Genomic DNA, 8,980 nt, shown 5'->3' with positions numbered 1-8,980 from the left:
AGCAGCCTACCATTCAGTTTACTTGCATTTGGGGGGATTCTGAAGTGCTACATCATGCTGGGTAAAATTAAGTGGCAACTCTCTTAAATCAGATGGAGGCCATTCGGTAGTTAAAACTGTGCCAGGGCAAACTGCATTGAAATGGCTTTAAAGTGGCAGTAAGCAGTAAATTTGTCCATCACAGTTAAGCACTCACCATCAGGTTCCCACTTTTCTAAGTAGGGAAGTAGGGAAAAAATAGTTGAGGCTAAATGTGTGTCTCTTTTTGAATCATTAATCGTACTCTACTAGTGTTTCACTAACAAATGTAACATCAGCATGGTATTAGTGGGGGAAAGACCATGACTCATGACAACGGCGATGAACACAATGAAAGAATGGCCACTTACCCCCAGTCACCCTCCCAAAAATATAGGCTCATTTGACATCTAATAGGTTTTTCAAAACACTGCTTCCCGGTCTATTAGCGTCACCCAGGGGCGAATAAATCAATGATGCTTCTGGACTTAAGCTTTAAACTCGTCCTGGACTGTGGTGATATAGGGTGGAGGGAGAGAGGAACGCCAGGCTCTCAGACCATGACATCTCCCCACACAGCCTTACATCATTTCCTGCCGACAGCTTCCTGATGAGGCAGACATCAACTCCATCCGCTGGGTTTATTAGCTTACCTCTCTCTCTCTCTCTCTCCTGGTGGAGGGATATATATCCCAGTTTACCTCGCTTAACCTCGTCTAGGCTGTTTACATTCAAGGTTCGACGGCAAAGAGGATGGTTTATTGATCGTTTGTTGGTTTTAATCTCAGAGTCCGCGTTTTGTCTGACACGGCCAGAGTCTAACTCGACAAGGTTTTCATACCGGAATCTAGAAGGCGCCGTTTTTGAAAGATTCATTCAGTGTTTAGCCTAGGAACTGCGCACTAGTACGAATGCTCAATGTTTAGTGGTGCATGCTGAGTTTAAACAGTGGTGCATGTTGAGTTTAGACAGTGGTGCATGCTGAGTTTAGACAGTGGTGCATGCTGAGTTTAAACAGTGGTGCATGCTGAGTTTAGACAGTGGTGCATGCTGAGTTTAGACAGTGGTGCATGCTGAGTTTAGACAGTGGTGCATACTGAGTTTAGACAGTGGTGCATGCTGAGTTGTCCCTCATGTCTGTTCTAATTCTGGGTAGCCTTTATCAGGTTGTGCGCTAGACATCCATTATAGTGAATCGTCATTATAAACCAGTCCTACAGTATCTGCCGTTCCACCTCGTGTTCTTTATTGTTAAACACATTTCTGTCCCTGTGTGTGAGGTCATTGTGGGCTGTATCGATCGTCTGTGAAAGAGAACAACAGGAGCAGTGGCTCTGTGGGAAAAGCAGGGGGAAAAAGTTTTTGGGCGATTAACACTCGATTCATGAACCTCTTGCTCAGCAAACATGCCTATTTCTGTTTGTATGCTCTCAGACAGGTGTGGTATTGAACCTCTGTAGCTGGCATCACGGTGCATTCAACATGGTCTGGCCCAGAGGTTTGGGGACAGTATTGTAAGATCACTGTGTATTTTCTGTCCTCATTTACAGGGCCTATAAAAAGTATTAAACCCTCTTGTACTTTTTCCACATTTGATTGTTTTACAACATGGAATCAAAATGGATTTAATTTAGTTTTTTGTCATTGATAAACACAAAGTACTCAACACAAAAATCCTGATATTTTCCTAAGTTACTTACAAATATAAACCAGAAGCCCCCCCCCACCTCGAGTTAATACTTGGTAGAAGCTTGTTTGGCAGCAATTACAGCTGTTGAGTCTGTTTGGATAAGTCTCGATTAGCTTTGCACATCTGGACGCAGCAATTGTCGCCCATTCTTCTTTGCATAATTGATGAAGCTCCATCACGTTGGATGGGTGGCGTTGATGAACAGCAATTTTAAGTCTTGGCACAGATTCTCAATTGGATTGAGATTCTTAATTGGACTGAGGTTTGGGCTTTGATGGACAATTCCAGGCTATTAACTTTTTTGTTTGTTTGTTGGGAGATGAATCTCCTCCCAAGTCCCATGACCGGCACAGCATCTGAAATTCTCACAAAGTTGTTGAGCATTATGTCCTTGTGTAGTCTGTTATACAGTAGGCACGACTGTCAGTGATTGCTTTCACTAAGTTGTGTTAACCATTATATACCATATTATATGTTACATATATATGGCCTGGATGTATGCATGTACTGTATATACTGTATGTGTACTCCTAGACTGGATGTGTGTATGTATACTTTTACTCTATTTTATACTATACTGTACTCATGCTGAACATGGATGTACATAGTCCCTGTTCTTTTCCTCTTTTTTATGCTTACTACTCTGTATCTAGTGCATTTTCAAACCTCTGCTGTAATTTTCTTTCCATCCATCCATCCCTCCCTCCCTCCCTCCCTCCCTCCCTCCCTCCCTCCATCCTTCCATCCATCCATCCATCCATCCATCCATCCATCCATCCATCCATCCATCCCCAACCGTGGGATCACCTAAGGACACCTGTATTTATTCTGAAATCGTGATGAATTTAACACAGGTGGACTCCAGACATCTAATTATGTGACAATTATCAAATAAATCAAATTAACTTTTTTCATTTTTTATGTGTAATTAATTTAATAACAATTTCTCTTTTTTTCACTTTGACATTATAGAGTAGACTTTGTGTTTGTCAGTGACACAAAAAAAAAAAAAAATCCATTGTGATTCCATGTTGCAACAATAAAATGTGAAAAAGTCTAAGGGGGGTGAATACTGTGCAGAGGCACTGTACTCAGTAAATACACCGTTTTACAAATCACGATGTGGATTTACTGTATTGGGAATATCTGTCATCATTCCACCGACCGCCTTCACTCCCTATTGAAAGCATAGTGGCGGTCAGATTAGGCAGAGTGCTGTAATTAATTAACTCGTCTAAATAGCTTGCTTATGCTGAATGACGCTGTCGAGGCGCTCTGTAACGATGCCAGAAATTATACTGTCAAAATGTCACTCTCACTAGAGCTGTTATGAAATTAATATCTCAGGAAATTAAATCCTTTCTCAGTCACTCACACTCTCTCTCCCGATGTGCGTTTGTATGTGTATGTACACTGGTAAGTAGAAACGATGCTTAGCATATTTAGATCTGTTTCTGTATTCATCTGTGCACCTGCACACACCCAGAGGCAAGAGTTCTTTTCATGCACTCTTTGCTCAGCAAGAACAGCCTACAGTAACACCGAAGATTACCTTCTGAGAATATAAAAATTATCTTTATGTTAGCACTGCTGGTTGCTCTGATCAACAGTCCTCTCTTCTCTAAGTCCACTATCAGTCCACTTGAACAGACGTGCCTCTAGCGGTCCTGACCGTCTCCATCTCCTGCTTATTCATCCTCCATTAGGACAAGAAGAAGCTGCGTGTCTCATCCTCAATGGCAGTCAGTCACTCTGAAATAATGTTTGCTTCCGTCTTAAGAAAACAAGATAGTCATGCAAGCTTGTAAGAAGATTGTGCACGATTCTTCTACTGTAGCTGGGTTCTGTGTACTGTAATCAACTCAATATACATATATCATTATTATAATAATTCAATAACACATGATTCTATTCTGCCCCTCTCTCTCTGAAAAGGGTAAATTATGTACAGATGCCTGTTCCTGTCTTAGATGGGCCCTAACAGATTATACCCAGCTGTTTGTGGAAATTCAGCAAACAAAGAAACAGTCCTGCTGCCTCTAAGGATGTTGGACTGAAAGCAGCAGTACTGGCAACGGGACCAAATGAAAATGAAAAGGTCAGTTCCATGTGTACTGGCTGCACACTGGCCTTTGAGATGGCAGCAATTCATCTGTCATTTTCTCGCAAGCCAATTAAATAATCCTCATAGAATTCAAGTGGTTTAAAAATTATTGAAACGGAAATGTTTCTGAGCGAAAACTAGTTTTGTTAGAACTCTTTGTCACAACCAGGTGTAACCCATGTTATGGGCTTGCCCAGGGCGGGATTCAGACCCACACTCTTACGAGTTCTTCTGCTTTGTGAGGTGGACGCGCTGACAGTGGTGCCGATATGGACGTCCCACCTGGAGGGCCTGTCAGCGCTTTTTTTTAACTTGCACTACCTCGGACTCACGATTCACTCGGTTACACTCATCCCTCTAAGCTCTCTCCACACCACTGGGCATCTGGGTCACGGCACCACTGTAACGGTAGTACTCTGGTCTGCGTTTTGTTCTTTCAGTTCGATTTCACTTGGTTACACAGGAATGGACATAGTCGGAATTTCGGGGCCATTTATTATATTAAATATTCCAATGTGGAGCCCTCATACATACAGTATGTCACATTTGGTACTTACCCTGGGGAAGATCAGCGTACCGAAACAACAATATTGTCAATATCAACATATTATTTCATGTGTGCATTTTATGGCTCATATTTATGCCAGAGGGGGCCATCTAGCTATTGGAGGTCGGTTTCATTTGAAATAACTGAAAAATAGCAAATTACGCCCCTGGTCACAACCCTCCTACTGTATATTTGACAAGTACAAATGAAACAATGTTTTTATGTTTTCTACCTCTCAGGGTTTATGGCAGCCATACATATTATCTTCAATAAACATTAGTGTTCTTCAGTCTATACGTACATGTAGGTTGAAACTGGAAACTTTACCCAGAGGCTAAATTGAGTAAGAATCTTAGATACTGTACATGATACTTAAAGTATCTGTTGAATAAACAGTTTTCAGTGTTTTAGATCAAATGCCTTGAAGTATGTGATATTTGATGATATTGATATATATATTTACTTTTTGCAGAGCCTTGAAAATCTTCTGGAAAGCTTATGGAAATAGACTCACCGTATCTTACCTTTCTTGAAATGTCACATCCCATGTTAGTAATCTGTACAGACTTTGAAAACATCTCAAAGAAAGTTGTTAGAGGGGGGATTTGGGTGTGCCAATGAACCAGAGTTTTACCTCTCTCTCACACAAATACACTCTGACCCACACACTCTCACTCTCTCACACTCACACACACACGCACACACACACACGCTCATGCACACTTCCAATATCAAACTTAAGGCTATAAAGTACAGCATGTTCCGTACCTTTTTCTGCTTTTATATGCACGCCTTTAAGAGAAAGTAGATGGAGGAAAAATCGGTTTGTGCTCCTGCCCAAATAATTCTGGCTTCATCCATCAGCCAGCTTGCCGAGCCAGGCCCAGCGTCTGGTAGTTAATGCTATGATGGGTACGTTAGTTCCATAAGAGATTCCCATGTTCATTTACCTAAAGCGAAGCATCTGTCCAGAGGAATTTCATGAATACTAATGTTCTCTCAGTAAGCTCCCGCTAACGCCCATTCTGGAACCTTTCCACTCTCTGACAGGATTATCCAGTTGCGTATTGAGGAAGGATAAAATGATTAGAAACATGTGCAACAACATACATTCATGGACTTTAAACAAGATTGAAGAGGCAGGAATACAATTTTACAGGGGGGGTTTAGGAGAAGGTAATGAGCAAATCTATCCTTTGAGTATTAAAGGGAATGGCATCAATCTGCCAAGATGTATTATGGCAATATGAATCAGCTCTTTAGGCTAAACATGGCTTATAATACACGACCCTTTTCTTTGGAAAGTCTAACTCAGCACTGGGGTCAGCATTTTTCAGGGAGCATTTTTTGCCCAATGCAGTAAAAGAAAGGTATCAGGGCTTTTTTATATGAGCTCCATCAAGATCTAATGGATTTCATTGATCCCCGTCTTCCATAGTGAAATGTTAAGCCGTGACCTGTAACACGCACAGCGTGTGGTCATTTAGGCCTACATGGTCTGGGACAAATGTAACGTTTCACAATTTCTTAGTCTTCCACCTCATACACCTGGAAGTCAAAGGTTTAGGATCATCTCTTTCCAGTCAGGATAGGTTGGATATAGCCTATAGGTTGGATATAGCCTATAGGCATGTAGCCTATAGACAAAAACCCTTTTTGAGTGCCGGTGTTACACCGTTTTCTGCGACCCACCATATTTTGTGACCGAAGAAGGCGCGGTTTCACATTTTCTGCCGGTTCAACGTAGACTACGCAAATGGCGTAAACCTGTAGTGCTTTCCGGGTTATGTGCACTTAAAACTTGAAATGGAAATGTGTGTGTGGAGGGGGTCGCCATAGCGGGGGGTTCACCCAGGGTGGCATATAAGCTAGAAACGCTGCTGCTGTATTGCTCGCGTGTGGAAATTGTATCAGTAATAGTGTATTGAATCTTGGCTAGGCCTATTAGTTTGTTTCACAGTGTGATTCCAGTAAATGATCAATGTGACAGCTATGGCCTCCTGTGTGTTTATTCTTATTGGGATTTCTGTTTGTGTCATGATGCGACGGTCGGCTAACATCCTAACACATTTGAAAGAGGATCGATGTCTCAGTTGATCCAAAAGCCAGCAACAAACAGGTCACCATATCTGACAGCAGCAGCCGTCAGAATGTGACCGCACTCCATCAGAAGAATACACGACATGACAGCAATGACATGACAACAATCATTCCATGTTTCATGATGATTTCACACCCTCTCACCTTCATGTGCACCAAAGTATCCATGTCTAGGATAGTCAGGAAGCCAGCAACAAACAGGTCACCATATCTGACAGCAGCAGAATATGTGACTGCACTCAACCAGCAGAATACATGAGTCAAACAATAATCACATGTTTTAGGATGATTTCCCACCCTCTTAGACTCAACTATCCATGTCTAGGATAGTCAGGAAGACAGCAACAAACAGGTCACCATATCCGACAGCAGCATCCGTCAGAATATGAGACCACACAATACAAGCAGAACACACGAGTCAAACAACAATCATGTTTTATGATGATTTCTCACCCTTTTAGTAACATTGAAAACATTGAAGGTCCCACAGATCGATCCTCTTTCAAATGTGTTAGGATGTTAGCCGACTGTCGCATCATGACACAAACAGAAATCCCAATAAGAATAAACACACAGGAGGCCATATCTGTCACATTGACCATTAACTGGAATCACACTGTGAAACAGACTAATAGCCCAACTAACAGCGAAGTTTTAAGTGCACATAAAACAGCACTAGGCCTACAGGTTTACACCATTAGTCTATAGCCTACGGCTGTGTTCGGAATCGCTCCTTATTCACTAGCCTATATAGTGCACTATATGGGGCGTCAGCCATTTTGTTTGTAGTGTCCGAATTCTCCACGGAATTCTCGTTCCCTATATAGTCCACTATTTATTACCCACAATTCACCTTGATTTCCAGGGAACAGCGCATGTACCCTACATTTTCTCCGTTCCCTAGGTAGTTCACTACATGGTGAACCCCATATAGGGAACAGGGAGTGAGGGAACGAGGGAGCGATAACTGTCAGAAAATGTGGATCAGTGCCTTCTGCGGTCACAAAATATGGTGGGTTGCAGAACACGGTGCAACACCGGCCTTGCAGTTTCTCAATTAGGGTTTGGTAAGGAACAGCTGAGATTCCAATAATGGAAGTGCCTCAAACCCCCTCCCCTTGTATCAAACCTGAACAACTTGTCCAAACACTCACTACAGTTCTGTGACACACTCCAAAGTTACACGTCAGTTAAAGCCTTTACTCTCATGCCATTATCCTGGTTTCCATTCTGTGCCGATTAACCAGCCAGACGCAATCACGCCTCATTACAGCCGTCACCTGTTTCAACGGCTCCGTCAGACTCCTCCTGGCCATCCAGCGCTTCCTTCACACTAATGGAAGGAAGTCAGTCACGTCATCCGAGGTGGTGACGGATGACGAGAACAGCAGCCTCTGTACGGGGCTCTGGGTTGAACCGAGTGACGCCGCACGCACAGAGGTGTCACTGCCAAGAGAGCGACGTGATTGATGCGGCTCAGCCCTGACCCCCCCCCCGGTGGTCAAACCTCGTCGCCCTGGCAATGGGAACAACATTACGCAATTTTTACAGGGATGGGATTTCGGGCTGGCGTGGATGAGGTGATGTCATCATCTCTCTTGGTCCTCGCTTTCTGCGTCTTTCTCGGTAATTGTTTCTTGTAACGCAGGGGATCTGGATGATGGGAACTGGAATGTTGTGCCTGTCCACCAATCGCCTAATTAACAGTGAAGACTAGCATTATCCAAAATACTCCTTACTTACTTTTTTGCTGTTTCTACTGAAAGGTACCACCACCGCGGTTTCTAAGTGTCTTTAGGCCTAAATACACATAGAAATTAACCATCCCACGGACTGCGTGAACAGACAGGCATGGGAAGGGGGGGCTTTGAAATGGAAGCAGGCAGAAAGAGCAATAATGCCTAATTTATGCTTCTTGAAAAGTGTCGCTCAACAAAGCATGAACTGGGCTTCATACTGTTAAGTGTGACTGCACAGAGATGATGAGTCAATGACTTAACTGTGGATAGTAGCCTAACAGCGGGTCACGAGTGCTCCCCGTGCGTCACTGGTACGGATCATCACGACCATATCTGACAAACGCTCGCAGCAGTCGTCAGTCTGTCTGTTTGTGTGCGATAAAACATGCACGCAAGGGTTTGTAATATGCAAATTCAATTAAAACGGAGGTTAAAGATCCCAGCCACTGTCAATAATCATCACTCGCAGGCCTCTTGCAGACCGTGGAATGAGTCAGGCACAGTTTATGCAACGAGTTCCCCGGGGGAATTTCAATGTCCTCACTCAGACACCAAGCTGTTTTTCACAGACGACGTCATCAAAAGGTTTAACGAGGACAAACCCTTGTTGGGTCCCTGTATTCATGCGAAGAACGTTAATAAAAAGCAGCCATGTCATACATATTCAGCCTGATTGGTTCTCTTGAACTCAGCATATCTGTTAAATCCCAGTCAGAAGTCTGGAGCTGGCTGGTTCTCCATTGCGTATTGGTCCACTCATACCCCCTGCTGACCCAAGTTTG

The sequence above is a fragment of the Borostomias antarcticus genome, assembly GCF_949987555.1.
Source record: "Borostomias antarcticus genome assembly, chromosome: 19".
Classification (NCBI taxonomy): domain Eukaryota; kingdom Metazoa; phylum Chordata; class Actinopteri; order Stomiiformes; family Stomiidae; genus Borostomias; species Borostomias antarcticus.
The sequence above is the reverse complement of the archived record's forward strand: the minus strand, read 5'-3'. Positions refer to the sequence as shown.